Source organism: Pseudorca crassidens, chromosome X (assembly GCF_039906515.1).
Source record: "Pseudorca crassidens isolate mPseCra1 chromosome X, mPseCra1.hap1, whole genome shotgun sequence".
Classification (NCBI taxonomy): Eukaryota; Metazoa; Chordata; class Mammalia; order Artiodactyla; family Delphinidae; genus Pseudorca; species Pseudorca crassidens.
This window is the reverse complement of record NC_090317.1, coordinates 88,999,735-89,008,303: the sequence shown is the minus strand read 5'-3', so window position 1 is coordinate 89,008,303 and position 8,569 is coordinate 88,999,735. Positions and strand designations below refer to the sequence as shown.

Below are 8,569 nucleotides of genomic sequence, written 5' to 3'. Positions count from 1 at the left end.
TGTTTATTACAATGACTACTCTCCAGGTTGTTGCACTACTACTATATCTGTACAGACTTCTAATTTTGCACCTATGGCCTTTTTTGTGCTTTTATGATTATATGTCAGTATTTCCCACCAGGTTATGTGACCTTGAGTGCAAAGACCTTACTTATTTCCTTCGTCTTTTTTATATATCTAGCATATAAGACATCACTAGAAATATGGTAGATATCACTGAAGGTTTGTCTATAAAATTAATATTTTGTAATGACACTGAGTGGTAAAGCATTTACCTTCTAATCTGCTGTTAGTACAGCAAATGCTGTCTGTTTAGCTTATATGTGGCTTTTGTACATCAGGTGTCACACAAGTGTTTAAAGGCATTTGTGAGATATTAGAAAGCAAAAATTCTTACTCATATGTCTATGTCATCCCAGACATTATGTGTCTGCTAATGGCAGTACACTACACTACCTATGAAAAAATATATTTCATATTTTTTAACCTAAATCTGACTGTGCCTCTAGACATAACTCCTGATCTGTAGAAAATACAGGGAACAGAGAAACATTACTCTACATCACAGAGATGATATGAGCAGAATCCAGACTGCAGGAAACTACAGGACAGATGACCTAGTACCTTCAGTAAATGATTGCCAGAATGAAAGAAATGGAGGATGAACCTATAGATTAAAAGAGATTTAAGAGACTTAACCAGTTGTAATATATGGATCTTTTTCCAGTTGTAATATATGGATCTTTTTCAGATCCTGATTTGACTAAACTGTAAAATAAATATATTTTGATACAATCTGGATAATTTGAAAATTGACTTGATATTTGATATTAGTTGGAATAATAGTATTGTGGTTATGTTGAAAATAAGAGTCCTTATCTTTAAGCGATACATTCTCAACTATTTACAGTTGAAATGATGTCTGGAATTTGCTTCAGAATAATAAGTCTGGATGTTAATTGTGTTGGAGATATTGATGAAACAAGACTGGCCTTGACTTGATAATTGTTGAAGCTGGGTGATGGTTAAATGATGGTTCATTATATATGTTTCTCTCCACGTTTGTATATTTGACATTTTCCATAATAAAAAGTTAACAAAAAGTTATCAGAATTCTTATTAAAGCTAATATATGAGGCATTGAGAAGAAGAAAAATTTTAGATTGTTTAGTAAATGTGGGCTCTGGGGTGCCATTTCTGGCCCAAGAGGTCAAATGCCCAAAAAGTGAGGGGCAGCATACCCTGGGATAGTTAGTGTTTCCCTTGCTACAGACCATTGTTAGGAGTTTTTTTCTCAATTTGGCCCATGGAAATAAGAAGAGTTAAATTTTTATTTATGTCTCTTGGAAAATGGGAATGGATCCTCATGTTCTCTTGAGCAAGATGTTTGACAACACTTAAGTCCAGTTCATATCAATGTGAAAATCAAAGGGGTGAAGTCTCCAGAGAGCAAATTTATGGAATTATAAAAATCCACAAAATGATTTTTTTGAATAGTTTTTTAGAAGAATAATGGCTGTAGAATGTGTTAGTTACACATTCATTAATTTTAAAGTTATGCTTGAAGGTAGGTGACACAAGAAAGTAAGTAGTTAACATTCTTGACTGCAGTGAACCATTTTGTGTTTCACAGACTGCAGATATTCCTTCAGTTTTGAACTGTGCTTAGAATTCTGTAAAGGCTAAAACCTTCTAGGTCAGAGTTAATGAAGCTGTACTGAAATCAACAAACATAGGGTCTGTCCTGACTTATTTTGTGGGTCAAGGAGCAGCAGGCAGAAAGTGAGAACAGCATTGGAGGTCCCTTCCAGGGAAGATAAACACCTTCGTAAGTGTGAAGGGACTTCCCTGGTGGCGCGGTGGTTAAGAATCCGCCTGCCAATGCAGAGGACATGGGTTCAAGCCCTGGTCCGGGAAGATCCCACATGTTGTGGAACAACTAAGCCTGTGCGGCGCAATTACTGAGCATGTGCTCTAGAGCCCGTGAGCCACAGCTACTGAAGCCTGTGCACCTAGAGCCCATGCTCCGCGACAAGAGAAGCCACTGCAATGAGAAGCCCGGGCACCGCAATGAAGTGTAGCCCCCGCTCACTGCAACCAGAGAAAGCCTTCACGCAGCAACAAAGACCCTATGCAGCCTAAAATAAATAAATTCATAAGTGTGAAGGGCTGTGAAGATGAAGCTGCCCATTCTACTCCTTACTGTCCTCTAGGTTGTGTTCCAATCACATGAGCAAGCAGTTCCCCCAGAAACAACTGTTTCCTGGAAGAGAGGAGATGAAAGGTTTACCTCAGAGCACTTTACTGCTCACAGCTGGGCAGAGCTTTCACTTTAAAGGTTCCCCTGTTAGAAGGAACAGAAAAATTACAAAAAGTTTTTCATTCATCTTTCCCTGGAAGTTTCTTCCTAACTTGAGTTTACTCTGATTTTAGCAGATTTTTTTTAATTTGGAGGCAAACAGAGCTAGGGGAATAGAATGGTAGGTGATGGTTGTAATTACAACAAATAGTGGTTTTAGAGTCCAACAGGCCATGGTTCAAAGTTGGCCTGACTATCTGCTAGCTGTGTGGCCTCTGCCAAGTTACTTTACCTGCCTAATCTTCAGTTTCCTCATCTGAAAAATGGGGGCAATCATAGCCCCTGCCTTTGTAAACAGCACTGCTTCTGAAAAACCATTTTTGATCTCCTGGGGTGAGGTATACTCTGATGTTCCCAGGTACCCCATTGCTTTGTTATTTGATAGTTCTTATCAAAATTATACTTATTAGCTAGCATGTCTCTACCTTCTAAATTCTGAGGTCCCCTGGCTCTGTGACCCAGACTAGGTTGTCTCTGTGTCCCCAGAGTCTGGCACAGAGCCTGGAACATGGTGCCCCACAGGTGCCCATAACATTTTTATTATATAAATGATTGTCATACGTCCTACATGTCAAAAATATATTGCTGTTATTTTACCAGGTATTTGTTTACTGGAAATGTGAAAAATGAGACACCATAAGACGACTGTGGTTTGTACTCCAATTTCTCTTTATTGGGAAGAATATTTTGTCTATAAAGGATGGTTCCATTTTTCAGAATCTTCCAGTACCAATTATTTGTAACGTCTTAGCTTCATAAAGTACTATGGGATATTCGCTCAGGTGGTGAACTGGCCCCACAGCTGCATTTGATAATTTACTGAAGGCTTCCCAAATACAAATGATTGAAAGAAATAGTAAGCCCTCAGTATTTATTAAGTTTAAGAACTGTTGAATGAATACAAGTATGCTAATTATTTTATTTTATGGGTAAAAGATATAACTAACAATCAGGATTATATGGTAACAAATTCACACATACAAGACAAGCCAAGGCCAAGACCTGACTGATTGGACTGGTAAAGATACAATGAGCTACTTTTAGATATAGACAGTTTATTACTTAAATATACAGTGCAAAGAAAAATGAGCCAAAGGTGCCAGCTCCCCAGGTGCTTGCCCCACATTCCCTAAAAGACAACAAAGAAACAAAGGGGGCTGTGTGATGGTAATGCAAGTTTTGGGATACTCCATTACTGAACAGCCACATCTAGACTGCAGCTGAGTGATTTTATGTTCTCCAGGTCTGTTCTAAGGGGCACAGGACAGAGTGCCCCATACCTCATCAGAAACTGGTATGTGATGAGAAACTGCCTCATGACAGACTCCTAGAGGAGATAAGGAGGTGTGTGGGAGATGGCCTTGTAGCGGCTCCTTACAGCATTCCATCTCCTCATGTTCTGGGAGGTCATGAGGCATTTAACCAAGCCTCAGATTAACTGCAGTTCAAGCCTATGTGGAGACATGCAAGGGTGTCAGGCCACCATGGAGGAGCCATTCCCCTACAACTCCACTTTCCCTTCACATGTCCAGCTAGGAAGTCTTTCTGTAAACAGAGGCCACCAGTCGTGGGCACTCTATAAAGACACAATGGACCTCCATCCAAAATTTGGTTCAGATGTCAAGACTGATGATACTACTAACACACCACGAGGATATTCAAAGATTTATTACTCACAAAAAAAGGTTTTATGGAGAGAGCAGGACAGGCTTCCAAAGCTGGTTTGAAAATGTCTTGAGAGAACAGGAAAGGAGACTGACTTGGATTTTTATTGCAGTTACAGGGTGGGGATGAAGTGAGCATTGCAATGCACAGCCACACACATTTCTGGAGACTAGTGAGTCCAAAATCTGCAGTGTGGGCTAGCAGCTGAGAAATGAAGGAGAGCCAGTGGTACAGTTTCTGTCCAAAGGCTGGCAATCTGGAGACCCAGAAGAGCTGATGGTACATTATGAAGTCTGAAGGTCGCCTGCTGGAGAATTCCCTCTTGCTTGGGGGAGGTTGTTCTTGTTCTATTCAGGCTTCAACTGAGTAGATGAGGCCCACGTACCTCATGGAGGGCAACCTATTTACACAGAGTTCACTGAGTTAAGTGTTAATCTCATCCAAAACACCCTCCAAGTTGACACATAAAATTAACCATCACAAATCTACCCCCAGCCCGGTCAACTCGGCACTTGTACACAACTCCTAAAGTCATGCTTACTCTCCAAATGAAGACAGTAACAAGGTCATCTTTCCACCTAACATGATACAAGGATCCTGCGTACACCAAAAATGCACTAAGTCCTTCCCCAGAAGAGAAGGTAAAGTCCTTGCGTCAAGTTTATTCTTCTTGATTATCCCGTAACTAAAATACTATGATGCAAAGTTAATAACAATACTTAAATACTATGATATAAAGTGAATACATCTTATGTTACATGATAAGGGGTTAACAGAGGGAAGGAAAGAAAGGTATTATACATACACAGACATATAACAAAAAAGGAGGAAATACTCAGGACAGTTACAGTCCTCATTTTTGTAACAGGTCATGTGGTAACAGCTGGTGTTCATAAATACCTTCTTCCTCTGTTCCATAATCCCTTTGCCTTCAACAAGCACCACAAGTGGTTATCGTTCTTTACCTGGAGGGGTGACCCAAACCTTCATTCTCGAAGGGTCTGGGTCATTACTAATCCTGCCTGGATTGGGTTGTTGTAGCTTTCTATTTACTTGAATCTTGGGACATATAATACCAAGAGATACTCTAGGGCATCTCCTGTATTGCAGACATGCTCTTCCTTACCTCTGTTATAGAATAGCAGCCCAATTTCCCCTTGGTAGTCAAGATCAATTACCCCGGCCAGCGCAGTAACTCTCTTCATTGCCTACTGATTCAGAGGCGTAAGGAGCCCAAAATGGACAGGTTGCAGGCTTAACTTCTAGTTCAATGGAATCATTGTTGTGTCTGCTGGAGGAACTAAGACCTCTAGGCCAGCAGAGCATAATATGAGAACAGGAAGCAAAAATTTTGCTAATGGGTCACTAGAGGTACCATTTCCACCCCTTGATTCCTGGATCCATGAATCCTGGCTATGGGAAAAACAGCACCATATGTTAGATGTTGACTGAGAGCACATGCAGCCTCCTGGAGAAGCTTGCCCAGCCCTACAAGGTATTATCACCTGCAAGGTATTACTCAATGTAACTGAGTCCTCTAAGGGCCATTCCATATTCCAAAGCTGGTCATTCCAAAGCAGCCAGCTGCTTTAAGATGGTGGAGACCATGGTAAACCAGTGAATTCCATGAGTGTGGGCCCACTGCTGCACTTCACTTGCAATGGAGTGAGTTCCTTGATCAGAAGCAATGCTATATAGAATACCATGATGGTGGAAAGGCATTCTGTAAGTCCATGGATAGTGGTTTTAGCAGAAGCACTAAGTGCAGGGAAGGCAAACCCTCATCCAGAGTAAGTGTCTATTCCAGTAAGGACAAAATGCTTCCCCTTCCGTGATGGGAGTGGTCCAATGTAACCAACCTGCCACCAGGCTGATCACCCCGGGGAATGGTGCCGTAGAGGGGGCTCAGTGTTGGTCTCTGCTGCTGGCAGATGGGTTATTCGGTGGTGGCCGTAGCCAGGTCAGCTTTAATGAATGGAAGTTCATGTTGCGGAGCCTGTGCACAACCCCCATTGCTGCCACCATGGCCACTTTGTTCATGAGCCCATTGGGCGATGAGACGGGTGGCTGGGGAAAGAGGCTGACTGGTGTCCACAGAATGGGTCATCCTATCCACTTGATTATTAAAATCCTCCTCTGTTAAGGTCACGCTTTAGGGAGCATTCACATGGGATACAAATATCTTCATGGTTTTTGCCCATTCAGAGAGGTCTATCCACATACCTCTTCCCAAAATTTCCTTGTCACCAATTTTCCAATCATTTTCTTTCTAAGTGCCTGACCATGCAGCCAAACCATTGGCCACAGCCCATGAATCGATATGTAATCACATGTGTGGCCATTTCTTCTTCCAAGCAAAGTGAACAACCAGGAGTACTGCCCAAAGTTCTGCCCACTGGGAGGAATCTCCTTCACCACTGTCCTTCAGGAATGTCCCAGAGAGGGGTTGTAGTGTTGTAACTGTCCTCTTTAGGGTGGTGTCTGCATGTTGTGCAGAACCATCTATAAACCAGGGCCGAGACTTTTCTTCCTCTGTCAACTGATCGTAGGGAACTCCCCATGAGGCCATAGGTGCAGTCTCGGGGAGAGAAGGCAGTGTAGGAGGACTGGGGACTGTGGACATTTGTGCCTTCAGGGCCTGCCCGGGCCCGATCACGTATTATATGTACTAATTCCATTTGATGATGGAGTGTTGCTGTGTATGCCCAACTTGGCTTGGTGGGTCATTTCCACCGTGAAGGTGACTTCGTGGCCATAGTGAAGCATTCAGTCTCTCTTAAGGCCTGACAGCAAGCCAACAACTGTTTCTCAAAAAGAGAGTAGTTATCTGTGGATGATGGCAGGGCTTTACTCCAAAATCCTAAGAGCCTGTGCTGTAATTCACCTAGATGAGCCTGCCCAAAGCTCCAAACAGCATCCCGATCTGTCACTGACACTTCAAGCACTATTGAATCTGCTGGATGATATGGCTTAAATGGCAGAGCAGCCTGGACCTGTTGCAGAGCCTTCTCTTGGTTCTGGGCCCCACTCAAAACTAGTACCTTTTATGTGTCATTCAGAAAATGGCCCAGAGTAATACACCCAAATGAGGAATATGTTACCTCCAAAATCCCAAGAGGCCCAAGAGGCCCAAGAGGCATTGTGCCTCTTTTTGGTTGTAGGAGGGCACCTTAGATATCACCTTAGAAGGGATATCTCAACATGCCCCACCCCACTGGACCCCTAGAAATTTCACTGATGTAAAATGACCTTTAATTTTTGTCAGATTTATTTCCTACTTCATGGCACGTAAATGTCTTATTAATAAGCCTAGAGTAGTTGCTACTTCTTGCTCACTAGACCTAATCAGTACAATGTCATCAACATAATGGATCAATGTGATATCTTGTGGAAGAGAAAGGCAAACAAGGTCATAGCTGAGTAAATTATGACATACAGCTGAAGAGCTGATATAGGCCTGTGAAGGTGTACCTGTGAAGGTAGGACAGTGAAGGTGTATTGCTGGCCTTTCCAGCTGAAAGCAAACTGCTTCTGGTGAAACTTATTGACAGGCATGGAGAAAAAGGCATTTGCCAGATCAATAGCTGTGTACCAGGTACCAAGGAATGTGTTAATTTGCTCAAACAATGAAACCACATCTGGTACAATAGCTACTATTGGAGTCACCACCTGGTTAAGCTTATGACAATTGACTGTCATTCTCCAAGATCCATACATCTTCTGCACAGGCCAAATAGGCAAGGCGAATAGGGTTGTGATGGGAACCACCACCCCTGCATCCTTCAAGTCACTGATGGTGGCACTAATCTCTGCAATCCCTCAGGAATGCAGTACCGCATTTAGTTTACTATATTCCAAGGTAGAGGCAGTTCTAGTGGCTTCCACTTGGCTGTTCTCACCATATTAGCCCTCACACCACCGGTCAGGGAACCAATGTGGGGATTCTGCCAACTGCTGAGTACAGTTGATTCTTGAACAACACAGGTTTGAACTGTAAGGTCCACTTACACATGGATTTTTAAATTAAATATACGAAAATATACATGTAGAACATTGTGTGCAAGGCTTGAAGTATTGAAGTGGATAGCTTATCCTTACGTATGCATAAGGTGAGTGCTATTTAATATAAAATGAATAAAGTGTTAGTTTTCTTGCTGTTTTATAACTTTGCTTTCAAAGAATTTCATTATTGTATGATATTCCTCTCCCTCTCGTGATTGGAGAAACTGTGAATCAGCCTATTATCACAAGTGGTTTTTTTAAATTTATTTATATTTTATTTTATTTTTATTTTTGGCTGCATTGGGTCTTCGTTGCTGCGCAGGGTCTTTCTCTAGTTGCGGCAAACGGGGGGCTACTCTTCGATGCGGTGTGCGGGCCTCTCATTGTGATGGCTTCTCTTGTTGCGGAGCATGGGCTCTAGGTCCGTGGGCTTCAGTAGCTGTGGATCGCGGGCTCTAAAGTGCAGGCTCAGTAGTTGTGGTGCACGGGCTTAGTTGCTCTGTGGCATGTGGGATCTTTCCGGACCAGGGCTCGAACCCGTGT

The 8,569-nt window shown here is 42.4% G+C and overlaps 1 pseudogene; it reads right to left on the bottom strand.

The window, feature by feature from the left end:
- Positions 1-5,286: 5,286 nt before the first annotated feature.
- The window catches only part of LOC137216677 (uncharacterized), a 40,418-nt pseudogene continuing 37,135 nt past the window's right edge, over positions 5,287-8,569 (bottom strand).